Source organism: Neodiprion fabricii, chromosome 3, assembly GCF_021155785.1.
Source record: "Neodiprion fabricii isolate iyNeoFabr1 chromosome 3, iyNeoFabr1.1, whole genome shotgun sequence".
Classification (NCBI taxonomy): Eukaryota; Metazoa; Arthropoda; class Insecta; order Hymenoptera; family Diprionidae; genus Neodiprion; species Neodiprion fabricii.
This window is the reverse complement of record NC_060241.1, coordinates 8,241,512-8,256,022: the sequence shown is the minus strand read 5'-3', so window position 1 is coordinate 8,256,022 and position 14,511 is coordinate 8,241,512. Positions and strand designations below refer to the sequence as shown.

Sequence of the window (14,511 nt, the reverse complement as noted above, 5' to 3'; positions counted from 1 at the left end):
CCCTGATATGGAAAATTTATTGGACGTATAATCAGGTCGAACAGTGACACGGAAGCTACTCTTGTTGGAACTATCCAAAAAAGTCCCAGTATTTTTTTTACCGATGGAGGACCACAGTTATCAAACTGATTGCAGGTGGCGCACAATCGTTGGTCTACTTTGCCGCGAAATTCTGGTGTTCCAAAATGAAAAAGTATCTTGTTTGGACGGTTGAAGAATTTAAACAGGTTAGTTTGCCATGGTGCTTTTCTCCGAGGGAAGAAAAAACATCTTCTATAAAGGAAAATGAATTTTAAGTTAATATTGTATGCTTGAATTTGAATTTTAAACCAACGATGATGTTACCACCAACGTTCAAAAGTTGGCAGTTTGGTTCCCGATTGACAATCTCAAGTAACATTTTACAGGGAATTCGAGATTTATATGAATGTTTTGGTGAGAACATTTGGTGTTTACAGTTTAATATAAGCAGGGTTCCAAAATTTATTTCTACATTACATAAACACTTTTCATCATATCGAACCCGATCAGCTTCAGTTTCACTTTGCAATCCTTTCCTTCGACAGATCGTCGACCTGACAGTATCTCACCTAACCGCGCATTACTCACGCTGCGTTCTCGAGGTGATCCGAGTTTCCTCCGCGTGATCGAACGTGGAAGTTGAAGATGGCGAGGGTCATGGGCGTTTCTGACTCCACGGAATGCCCCACAGGACACAGGGGCGAGCATAAATAAGGAGAATTCATTAGTTTCCCACGAGGCGACGCGGGAGTGTCCACTTGTCAGGACAGGTGAGACAGGGCGGTGTACCGGATACCCGGACCCGAGTTTATAGCCGTGATTCGAGCACCTGCAGCCACGTTGGGTCAAGCTTCAGCGCCTGCGTGGTTCGACTAGATGCATTCTACATTCCCGATATGTACAGCGCACGCGCGTTTCCATCAAGAAAATTATGAAACTGCAACGTAGTTATAGATTTGCCCGGGGGATCGACCGTGGCGTCGAGTTGAGTTGTCTGACCTTTTACACTGTGCTTTATACTGTCTCTACGAGATACTCTAAACTCACTTTTTAGTTTCAGTTCGAATGTCGCCTACGGTGCCGTGGCGCCGACCGCAAAACGCGCCGGAGAAAACTCACCTTGTGGTTTCTCATTGTAAGTCACGTTTCGCGATTTCCAAGGTATGTTTTAATCCTCTTAAGGTGCATTTCGACTCGTTATTTGCGAGGAAAGTTGTACGGAGTAACCGTAATCATCCATTTTTCACCGCACGTCATATAGCGCCAACTTTTATGGGAATATGACCTCCGTAGATTTAAACTATACGGTGATGTAATCACTATGGTGTATCGCTATGAGACTGTGCCTTATGCCCCGTTTTTATAACGGCATGGACGCTTGGAGAGGTTCGTGATGAGAAAATTAATTATTCGCAAGGGAGAACGCAGACGTTTAGAACGAAGTTACTTCTTCATTGATAGTTACAAGTTTGTAACTCAGATATGTAACGTTTAACAACGAGAAATGATAATATCGTTAAAAAAAAAATTGGCAATCGCAACTCAAAATATAATCACACTCAAGAGTATAGAAAACTGAATAGTGGTTATATGATGCCTTTGAATCGTAATAAGGTAATTCTAGTCAAGTGTTGAAATTGCCTCATATGTTACTGCGATCTTTTCTTACTATACATTTGAGGGTGAAAATTACAGTTTCAAACTATATTTTTGCTTCAGGATACAAATTTTTCATCCTCCTGAGACTTAAATACATTTTTCTCCATCCTGCAATTCCAGAAAGGTTAAATTTTCATAACGCATCGAAATACTTCGAAAAATGTTTCTCAATATGTACCATCAGAAGAAGTAACAACTTGAAAACTGTGTGAGAATTGGTTTTGTTCCAAAATCGGTAAGTATGCACCAGGCTTGCTTAATCTGAATATTCCGGCACACGAAATTAGTTCAACGCATTTTGGGACTATCTCAAAGAAGAATCATCGATTTGAATTAATTTTGCAATACATTCATGGAATCCATTACGGCTAGCCTTGAGTGATCAAGAATTGGACTGTTCGTGTCGTTTCCCGTGAGCGTTACGCTCAAATATTAACTTATAAAAAATTGGAAACCTGCGCAATACATTTGTTGAATATACTCCTAATCTCTTCTTGATATCACAAAAAAGACATGACATCCAGCTTGGCTCATCATTGAAGAAGATGTTTTAACTCTACAACAATACAAAGATACCTGCTCGATTTCGCACTCTATGAATAAGCGAACTATAAGATCATCTTAACGTGCCTGTACTATAATTATGGCGTACTCGTACCAGAGCCGCTTCGTATGCGTGTGTAATGGAGCCAGTAGCTTTATGTATATGCAGATAATTTCGATCTTCTTGGGTCACGAATAGCGGGCGGCTCGATCCAACGGGCACGCATGCAACTGGGCGACTGCATGCGTGTGGAAAGCACCGATCTGCCTCCGTACGGACAATGAGCTTATTATACGCGAGCTTAACCGTTGGCTTGTTTATCGTATTGCTCGCGTGTTACGCTCGCAGGCATCTGTAGAAGCGAAGCGAGTAGAGAGAAGAGAGAGAGGGAGAGAGAAGGAGAGCAGCACGGGTTAAGCCCGAAGAAGTAAGACGAAAAAAGTAGAGAGGAAAGTAGAGAATAAGAAAAAAAATCGCAGCCGAGAAGAAAGGGATAAGAAATGCGAGCTGCTGCAACGTTTGTTACGTACGTCGATATGTAATTCTGCTGCGAACAGGCGATGCGGAAATTGCACATAAAGTAGCCCCTTCAAAAATTCTTCAAACCCCAGGCTACGGTTCAAGTTTCGAGATTCACTCAGTGAATTCCATTTTCGATAGAATCACTGCGAAGGGATATCATATCATTGAGTTCAAACTTTGGGAAATAATATTAGGGTATAAATGACTACCAAAAGAAGTTCAAACAATAAATTAATGAATAGCTTGTCATAAAAATCTGCAAAAGCGAGTCATCATTTTGATCAATGGCCACAGTAGCACGTTTTCAAGTTCCATATTCATGTGCCAGAGGTTTAAGTTACTTCATTACCCGGGAGAGGAAGAGCGTCAAAAACGATTTACTTACTCCGTCGACATCGGTACTCCAACATATCGTTAACGACATCATAGTCTACACAGTTGGTGGTTACATTGATATGTACGTACGTACAGAAACGGCGCCAGATCAAGTCATTCTCAACTGAATGACAGTAGTCTATTCATGAGCATAACACCACAGACTTGTACCTCTGCTTTTCAGGCTACTGTAAAATCGGAAAGCATGGTCGATCGAACATGAAGATCGTGAAGAGCATAAATGTGTCCGACGGAAGTTGGCTGGCACCGGTGCAGCACTGCAGGGGCACCGCGGTAAATATACCTACCCATTCATTCTTTTTCTCTCTTTCTTCATGTCTTCTTCTCTTTCTCTTTCTCTTTCTCTTCCTCTTTCTCTCCCTTCTCCATACCTTTGTGTAGATATAGCCGCAGGAGGAAACCGATGTTCACGATACGGTATGCGTACAATATCCATAGGTATACGATAACAGTCCAACAAAAGGAGACACGGAACTGGATACAAGCATGTCTAGACTTATCTAATGCACAGGAAGATTCAGGTTCGAGAGTGCATCGATACTCGTAAAAATCTACGGATATATCGCCATGTTCTCCCCGTTTTTAAGGAAATGTGTTATGATTTTCGAGGAATCCTAGAACAGAATCATTCTTAAACAGTTCCTATACATTAACAGAGAATCGAAATATTAGCGAACTAGTACATTTTCGTTATCCTGGAGTCGTTTGGTTCACTGGCTTGGTCATTCCGATAGTTTCGAAAGTAAAAAAAGATGAGAAACGATATACTAACCTCTGATAGTTATGCAACTTGAAAACCTGGCTGTGACTCAAGACCCATCACCCAGTCGCTGTTGATTTTTTTTTTAAACAAAAATTTTTCACCGATATATGAATCATCCGGTAGAGTTTGTACAACGCCACAGGGCTCGAGTTTTACATAATCAAACCTAAGGTCTGCGAATGTACACGTATGCGCACACGGTGTAACACGTTAGGTGAATGTGTAATTGTGCCCAGGGTGAAAGGAGTGTCCACCGGTGTCCATTCCGTTATTACAAACGCTACAGCGCGGTTCTCGCAAATCGCGACGACCGTTGTTACTCGCTTATCCAGCAGCTCGCACGCTCAAGACCACTGTCGCGATCCGGCGCATGGGTTCACAACAATCGAGCAATTGACCTAATTAGACCCTTCGCAGCACACGCATACCTGCACAGTTCCTCCATAAGCACTGCACGTTTGTTGTTGTTAAACGTGGCATACCTACCGCTGCGATGGTTTGCTGAGCCACCATTGTATGATCACCGGAAATCCCATGGTCCGCAAATTCGACTTCAGAATAGAATGACACCAGTACATCGATGACAGTCAAAGGTACCTTCCATGAATCGTCTACCTGCTGCGACAGCTTTCCTACGAATGAAGATAAATACTTCTCTCCAGACGCCGGACTGATCTTTCACTTTTTTCAATTCGCATCGGTTGTTCTTGCTGGTATCCGAATTAACCTCAATTGCCAATATCACCGCATTGATGATGAAGAAAAAGCTTTTACATAATGTGTAGTGTTCTCAGAAACTCGGCAGACGCGTCACATATTCGCATCGGTTTTTCCCAACAATTGGCATGAATGACAATTGGCAGTACATATATCAGATAGGATAACTACGTGTATCCCTATTCTATGCTTAATCATTTCCGCTATCATTGACGACCCGTGCTTAATGGCGAATGTATTTTCTAACAGTGCTTTGTCCGTGGAGTCGGTTGCGCCACGGACTCCCAAAGTGTGTGTATAATGAGTATAAAATACCTCAGCGTATAACGATAAAAGCTGAATCAAAGTGCTCAAGTACAGAAGACTCTCAGTCTTACTTCCATGTCCAATTCTGTAATGCTTCGTGGAGTAGCGAGACAGTCGCTTCAGTTGTGTATTTGCCATGAATGTACTTGAATACACCTGTGTGACATACACGCAGATAATACACGAGATCGTGATTCACTAACCGTATTGTCCATTGTATACACACACATACATACACAAATATATGTATATATAGAAATTGCGTGACAAACTTTGCCGTTTGAATGGGTTTTAATAATTCGAAGCCATGAGTAACGTCGGTCGGTAGGTTTATATGCAAAGCCATTGTGCCAACGCCTCACGTTTCGACAATCCCATACGTGGCCTTTCATACACTATACTCGTACATGCATAAATATCCTCGTGGCTCATGGCCAGGAAAAATTCTGTGCATGCTCGCCATCGCGGTTCATTGGAGACATCAATAAAGGCAGAGACGTTATACTCTTGAGGTAGGGAATAACATGGGAATCAGAAAGTTTTTTATTCGGTAAGTCATATGAGATATTTTTATTGTACAATTGCAGTATGAAATAATTAATATTGCGTTACTCAACGAACAGCTGACGCATGTCAAAGCTGTATAACATTCTTGATATCGATTAATTTATTTCGTCTTGAAAACGAATCACACTAAAGACGCTTATAGCCAATTGTAAAATTTAATCCATACATACTTATCGTACCCTGATACAAATTTACAGAAAATAAAGTAAAAATGTATGTTCTTGAACACGACATAAACTCCATTTATTTCATAGTTTTATCAACGTGAGAACATGATGAATAATGAATCCCGTTTTACAGACATTTTTCAAATTACAACTAGCATACTAAATCCGAAACAGTCCAACTGTGAATGTACCGAAAAATTGTATATACTATCTTCATCGCGATATTCATACAAGGTATAATATATTTCATGTAATTACTTAGCCAAGGTTTTACATTTAACAATTAAAAACATTCCCAAAAACTGATACCCTTTACTTTGATGACATTAAAAAGACCCAGCATCGTTAATTTTAATCACCGCGTATAATTAGTTCGCTAGTTGAGCACTGATGCGCTTGTATAATTATTTACAACAAAGTGCAGTAATTTTATGTACACATACATATTCATCAGACACTGGCCGTCCGCATCGACGATCATGCTGCAATTCCAATGGGACGGGAACTCAATACCCGCCGAAAAGCAGCGGCATTTCCAACGTAAAATTAGCTTCAATAATCGCATTAAGCACCAACTGCTCATTCCCACTAATTACCTTCGAAATTTCCGATAAGCGGATGCAGGTAGCGGTGATCGAACTTCGCTATTATTATCTACCGCTGCCTGGCGCAGGAACGATTTTGAAAACACGGTAAGAAACTATCTTATAGATCTCACAGCCCTCTCTCTGACCCTAAACGAAAACAAAAAGAACAGACTAAAACGGGGAGGATTTCCTCGTTGGTTTAAAAATTCTGATAACTAGAACGCAGGCTGCTTTCAAATCCAGAGAGAAACATCTCAAGCGAAAGTGTAACTGAGGTTCAGTATTCTAGGCCATGAAACTTGCCGTATATTTCAAACCCAAGCCCAAGACCTCGACCTGGTGTCGTAAAAGAAAATTGGTATTTCTTGGTACTAGAGTTTTCACTTAGATGCCTGCCATGAGGAACAGAATGAAATTTCCCAAATATTGAAAAATGAAGAGAGAAGAAATACGAGAAGATTTTCACCACTGTTTGAAAACAATACCGGGATAATTGATCACCAAAAAATGTCTCGTACTGCTGAGGCGTGCGCCCGAAACAATATTCGCGAGTCATCAATGAAACTTGTTTCTCAAATTGACGGTAAGAACGAATCCCCAGGTTGAAAACCCAGGAGATAAAAACGTAGGTATGTGAAACGGGAGCAGCTCTTGTCAGGAAAACACGGTTTCTCCCCATAACAGCCACCTCTTCGCTTCACGCACAAACAAAGTAAGATAGGAAAAAATTCTTCAAGTTCTCAAAGCCAGGTTATAGCTTTGAAAGTGTCTTACTTTGGTGGGAAAGAAAAGAAGATAGACACCTCTAGCGGTAGATTTTTATAATTCAATGGTCACGAGTGACATGTTGAATGGTTTGGCACTGAGATGAGCATCGATCACAATGATCACAATCTATCGCATCTACGGAGCAAATTGCGAACCCTTGGGAATACTTTGAAAGAAAGAAAATAGAGTTAAAGCACTCGGTGAATTAAATTTAACCGTTAAAAGAGAATTTGCAATAGTTGACCAAGTCCTGAAAAAATTCATATTAAAACAACCCAAGTACAGAGCTTGGTTATAAACTTGTCTACAGGATGGAAATAAAGTTGTAGCCGTGCTCGTATCCGTACGTAAATGTGCAAAACCGATGATATTATTGAAAAAATTGAACGTTGAGTATTATCAACTTGATTCTGTCCGAGCATTTGCATAATAAATTTGAAAACATTTGAACCGAGGCACGATTTACGACAAAAACGTGGGCTTATAAAATTAGGCACTTTTATCGCGCGGTCTTGGAATGTATTCCCCGACAAACGATACATTAACCTGAAATTTTAAATTAGGGGAACAAAATTGAACACGGAAAGAAAGATTCGTGACCCGCAATCCGCGTTTGCTTGAACGTCTTACGTTAAATGCACAACACGACCAAGCCTTGGTGCCTTACGTTATGCACAAATAAAGCGGCGTATAATTTCTCCGGATTTAGTTCACCAGGGTAATTTAGGTACAAAGGTGGGCGAGCAGAGTTCCTTAATTGCTAATTAACCGGGGGTAAAACGCACACCGAGCTATAACAAGGAGCGCTTTTTGATTAGCCGAAGCTCTCGGCTAGATAACCACAAATCAAGGCCCAAGCCCTGGCTTGTCTCGAGGATGAATTTCACCTCGGAGTTTCCCACTTTACGGGGGGATATCAACAACCCGACCCCTTTCAAACTACGCATCGTCCCTTCTGGGCCTCAGATTCGCCTGGCAAGCCACGGGACACGCAGTTTCGAATTACAAGGGTGCACGAAATCGGAGTTCACCTACCCGAAATCCCATCCCTGGCACTGAAAATCTATTACTATCGGTGAGCAGCTATGTTGTGTACCGACAGACGGTATGTTGTTGTTTCAATCATCCCTTAATGATAGGTACTGGATGAGTACACTGTAAGAAATATGTTGACGGAGACTCTTGGAGACTATAATTTGGTGTCAATTCGACAGTATCTGATATTCAACATTCTCATATACCAAAGTCCGCACCGGCTAATTTTGGTCAATTTTAAAAGCACCAATTCCTACGGTGTATGAAATTATAAACAATGCGCCATATTGGCATCGAGTACATCTGAGATGTTAGTGTTTTGGGTGATCTTGATTTGCACTGATTCGAATCAAGTGAACAATTGGAAGAAGTTGTGTGACGGTTGCTAACGAGGAGGTTTGACTATTCGGGATTTTGACAGTTCGCAACTTCGACCCACACCAAATGAAACATGCACTGCAAACATTGGTAAATTACCGATATTGTTCAACGTGGTGGCACTGAACCGAAATTTATTCATAACATCAATCGAATCGAGCAATTATCAACAAACTCCTAGATCATAATTGTTACGATTTTGCAGATGACTCTGGACTTCAGTTGTCGGAGAAGTCTGTATATGTTACCTGAATGTTACTACACGCCCACAAAAGAAAACAACAAACAAGTTACACTACATGGCAATGCAATGGAAGATGGTTTCTAGGCAGTAATAATACTGAGATATGACCTAGCACGAAGAAAGTATTCAGTGTCTTCAATGGCATTCGTCTAATTTCACACGACATGCGTCTGGGAACATGAAGATATTCTGTCGTCGCAGAAGACGGACCACCACGTACCTGATGGTTTGACCTCAGGCAAAAAAGCGAACGAAAAATTCCGCTGAATCCATGAGACCGTGTGGTCACTGTCTTTGTATAAGATTTTATTACGAGTCGAGGATTCGGAGTTCTGCGAAATGAAGTGAAATACTTCATTTTCTGAACATTTTATGGGTATCAAATGTATACAATTTGATCGAAATCAACATGTCACAACAAAAATTTCACGAAATGAAGGCTTCAAAGGTACAAATACAAGTCAAGATTGTACATAACAGTGAAGCGTTTTCCGATAAAACAATAGTTTAAAATATTTTATGTCTCTTACCGTTTGACTACTCGCATATTTTTTTTTTTTTTTTTTAATCTTGAAATCAGTGGCACAAAGTCTATCTCCGATTGTAGATTCATTTAAAGAGTCAAAAAATTCTGTGATCCAGCCAAGTATGAATTATCGTGTAACTTGTATAAAACATCTTTATTCAATTCTAGAAAATATAATCCATGTTAATGTTGTCTGTGATAATAAAATCCTTTCTCTAGCGCATTAGAATAATTATCTCGATTTATGTAAGAAATTCTTTCATTTTCCAGATGGAGAAAAGAAAATTGAACTTCCGCTCTATTCGATGCGATAAAAATTACGGATTTATTATTATAGCACAGAGGTGTAATGGGTTCGTTATAATGCTTCACGGTGCGAAATCGATTAGCATAAAATACACTTCTTTATACTTTCGATTTCTAGCGAGGTAACGTAACAACCGTTGGCATAACGCGATATTCTACTAGCGCATTCATTAGGCCCGTTTTGCTTCAAGCTCATCGAACCAAGTCGAATCTTTAAAAACATGCCTAACCAACGTGCACTTGAGGAATTGCGGCAGCAAGATTCTGCCGTTCGTTCGTCGTTGTTACTACGATAATACAAGAAACCGCAATAAATGCATCCGCATTTGAACGTGCAGAGGACAAGCTGCGGTAGGCGATGAAGAAAGCGAAAATAATGGAACGGGCGCGTATAATAATATCGTAGAGAATAATGCGAGAATAACCGTTATTTAAAGCTTCATTAAGTAAGCGAAGACAAATTGCGCTGTCAACGAACGAGACGACGGTTCAAGCTTTCGGTAATTATTAATGGTTAACTCTGAACACAAAAGTCGAGACTCTACGCGCCCCGAATCGTCGTCACCCCCTTTCGATGAATAATAAGGTACGTAATTTGTTTCCTCTTGAATTATCAATGAGAATTAGCTTACGATTGATTAATCATTTTTCAGGAAAAGCATGCGAAAGAATTTTCATTCGCCCTCGAAATACGTAATCCATGTTTGTGTGGCACTAATTTTTCCTCCCAGTAACAGAAACGCAAGTTTCCTCAAACGTCCAGGGAAAAACAATTTTCGCCGAGTTGTTTATTTTTTACACACAATAGTACAAGAGAAGGAAATGTTAATGCAATTTATCGTACGAATCTTTTCTATTCGTTCAAGTATTCATAAATTCAAATGAACTTTTTTCTCTCGCTACATTCAAAATCGTTTAATACCATTTTGAACGATTGAGGTAAGAATCAATGCGGGAGATAATCCGTGCAAAATCGCTCGGAATCACCCCAGCAAAGTGAATTGGAATCCCCAAAATCGATGCATATCACGTTCTAGATATGATTTCATGCTATTCCCAGAAACGCTTCCCGCCGCTGTTCATAGATTCCCCTCCGTAACGTAAATTTACCATCAGGACCCCAAAATACTCGTTCGTATCCCGCGTAACGTGACGTCACATCCGAATTGACGACGATAAATTTCTGAAGGCTGATGAAACGGTGGCGGTTTAAACGTGATATATAATAAAAGATTAAAAAGTTTCGTGACAGTTTTATTTCACTCGATTAAAGCTCTATACACTTCGATTTTTGCCAGACATTAATCTAAGTCAGCCAAGAAGTTTTTTGTTCTGAATTCTACAGCGAAGGAAAAATTGAATTTAAGCCGATATAAAATCATGAATACTAAAATATTTGGTGTCAAATTTCGAAAATTCGAACTTTATAAACTTTAGCTATCTTGGAAACTGGAAATATGGAACGTTCGAATAATATTTACTTGTAATCTCTACCAAGTACTTGATTTTTCACCCAAATTTCATGGAAATCAGTAAATCAGTTCGTCAGGAATTGGGGTTAAAACATTATTTATTTGTGTGACAGTGACGAAGTTTTGCAATCATACCGAAAATATAAGAATATTGGAAAGTTGCAATACAGATCTTTGTCGAAAAATTTTACGTTAAGAACAAAAATTCGCGGTTAAGGGGGCCTGTCGGTAGAATTTATCATTTTTACGACTAGCATGAAATTTTTAGTATCGATAAAGATTCGTGAATCGAGTATCTTCCTGCCAATTTTGATTGATTGAATTTAGTACTTTTCTGGATATTGGTTTGAATGGAGACGAATTTTTTTAAATTTTTATACTTTCAGAAGGATAAAGAACAAAAGTTGCTCTCCACCTTGCAATTTAATGATTGCCTATAAAATTTGTCAACCATTTATTTGTAATTCACAATACCAGCCCAAATTTTTATAATTGAAAAAATGATGACGCTTTAGAAATTAAGCTTGATTTCAGAAATAATTTTCACCTTAAATTTTAACACGTACAAGCAGTTGCTTTGTAAAAAATAGTTTTTTTTCTTAATAAAATAAACTATCACGGAATGAAACCGAACGAATCCTCGAGATTTTACATCATTTTCAAATTATTTTAAATAAATCCTCGTTATCTAAGCTTCTGCACTTTATAATTTCAATATCGTCTATATTTGTATTTTTAAACAGAGATCTTCGGTAGCTCGGAAGCAAAAAACCTTCTTCGATACTCAATATCCAACTATCTCGTAGTAAAATTGATAAATAGTAGCGATTTCCAGTCGACCATCAATCCAAGTAAGGGGAAAACTTCGAAGGAATAAAAAAATTTCGCATCTGTGGAAACCTGAAATTCAAATTTGATTCAAATTCGAGCTTATCGAGTCAGGCGATTTAAAAGTTACGAATATCTTCAAAGATTTCGTCTAAATTTTTTCTCAGCACACATAATAACATTGCGATAAATATTGTCGAAGGGATTGTTTGACAGGAATTATCTAATTCGTTCATTTTTATTGCCTGAACTAACCACATTTAAAAAAATATATATATATATGTATATATTTATTATTATTCTTCAAATTTGACGAAAATTTCACCGAAGTCTTTTCTCAACAACACCTATAATAATTTCTCGCTCGACGATCCATTGCGCATGCGGATTGACCTGCGACTAAATCGTAATCGCGTCAGGCAAAGAGGGTAGCTTTGAAGCCGAAGTTAGACGTATCCTGACTCGCCGGACAAACGAAGGGGGAAAAAGGGAGGGTGGTATTCGCTCTTGGCCGAGGGATGAGGGGATATCGATTGCCGGGAACCCCAACGAGCACGAGGAAACGGCGTCGGTTCGAAGCTGCCCGATGCAAAGGCAGGTTGCCATGACTGCACCCGGTGGCGGCGTGTTGCTTTTCCCATCGTGGCATAACGGGGATCAAACAGTGCGGAAGAAGCCGATCCTCGCCTATCCGAGATCTTGGTGAGGCTGAAGTCGGTAACGTTGAGGTAACGATACATCGGGTGAAAGGATCGTTATCGGGCAATTTTAAGGTGACTTTCAAGGAGTTGGCTTTTCAGAATTACCTGTTGTACATTTTGTTTATAATGGTTCGCTAAGTTTCGCAAAGTAATGATTTTGCCTGAACACGCATCGTTACGGTAACGTTACTAACTTCGTCTCACTCCTAAATTTTAGCGTTTCGAGGTGACGCACCGTCGCGAAATCATTGAAAGATATTAAAACCGACAGTTAAATCCTTCCATATTGTAAATACATATTGCAAAAAGCTCGGAACTGCAAGTCACCGAGACCGGATGATTATACTGGTGCGAAAATATTTTTTATGTACATTCTGATTTTTAAACAGGATGTTTGAGGGGAAAAGGATGCTCGGTGGACTTGTACTGAATAATGAGAATACATTCACCGACAAAAATACACTGAAATGTATATAGATAATACCAATAATCCGTATCCATTATAAATGCCCGTTTTTTTCCGCTGCTTTTGAAAATCATGCGCCCTGAATATATTCCTTTCTTTCGTCCTTTCAGTTTATAAAGATGCGACTTGGTATATAAAGATGTAAAATTTGCCCCTTCAGCGATTTCTCAGTCCCTTTCGGATCCCTAGATCTCCTAATATATGTAGTGTATATATATATATATATATATATATATATATATATATATATACACTCTTATACGTACAGAATAGCCCAACTGTATTTATGTGCAGCAGAATGTGAAATCGATAGTTTGTGCAATCGAATTCAGCAAAGCTATGCATGCTTGCGATGTGAAAAACTACTCACTTCAATGTCACAAATTTTCCATCATCCAGTCACATAAAATTCGCGTGGAAATCAAGAAAAAAGCAAGTACATCTACATGAAATAAGCATCACGGTATAGTCAACATCCTGAATTTCATTTCTTTGAGTTCAAATCAAACTTTTCAATGAAAACCGTAGAAATTCACTGCACCAACTCCATATGCTGAGAGAGATTTCATTTTGTTATGGGAACTAGTAAATGAAACGAGTAACATTTGAATATTAGCGCAACAACAATAAAATGCAGCGTCGTTGTTGTTAATAGTACATTTTTCACTCAAATAAAGCAACAAAATAACCTTGCCATACGTACCTATTGCACCCTAGGTAACCAGAAAGTTTGATGCTTGTCGCCGTTCTTTTCGATTATGGTCACTCATACTACATTTTCTTCTGTGTAGTAACCAAAAAATCTTAACGTTGACAATTGTAATTTTACACTAAACAGGTATACCTGTGCTGCATTTTCGTGTAATTTCAAAAATATGCGAACCATTATTGCAACTATACCAAATTCTTTTAACCCAACAAAGTATACATTTTTCCTTGCAGTCAAACTCCTTGAAACTGGGTATAGAAAGATTCTCTAAGTCGTTTATGTCAAAAAATGGGGTCAGATCTGAGAAATTTTCAAAATTCAATATGGCGAGTCTAATATGAGCGAATAGGATCAATTTTTGTATTTTGAATCCGCCATATTGGATCTACTATATTGAATTTTGAAATTCTTACATCGGATTCGTTTTTACCGACCCCAAAAACCCACGATTACAGAGTTCCACTTTTCTAGTCGTCGCAACCTTCCCGCAATTACAAACAGGCATTTTCAGCACTTTGTTTATTTATAGCGGTCATTGTATTCGCGGAATCGTCGTAACCTCTCTGAAAACGTCAACAATGACATCTTAGAAGTCCAATCATGCGAAAGAAATGGCAGCGATATTTAAAAAATTGGACATAAATCTTGAATAACCGATTGGAAAAAGGCGTCTCATATACGAATTAAACGCTGTGTCGCAAAAGGTTATAGGATTTCAGACGACTGTGTACGAAGTGAAATGTCTCTCACAATCGGTACAACCTCGATTGACGAAGTGACCGTAAGAAACACCGCACGGTGTGATCGATGAGTTAACGATATCGAATCG

General features: G+C 39.2%; 1 protein-coding gene across 1 annotated transcript in view; it reads right to left on the bottom strand.

The window, feature by feature from the left end:
- LOC124179077 (ras GTPase-activating protein raskol) overlaps positions 1 to 14,511 on the bottom strand; it is a 224,979-nt gene that overhangs the window by 178,032 nt on the left and 32,436 nt on the right. The window lies entirely within an intron of this gene.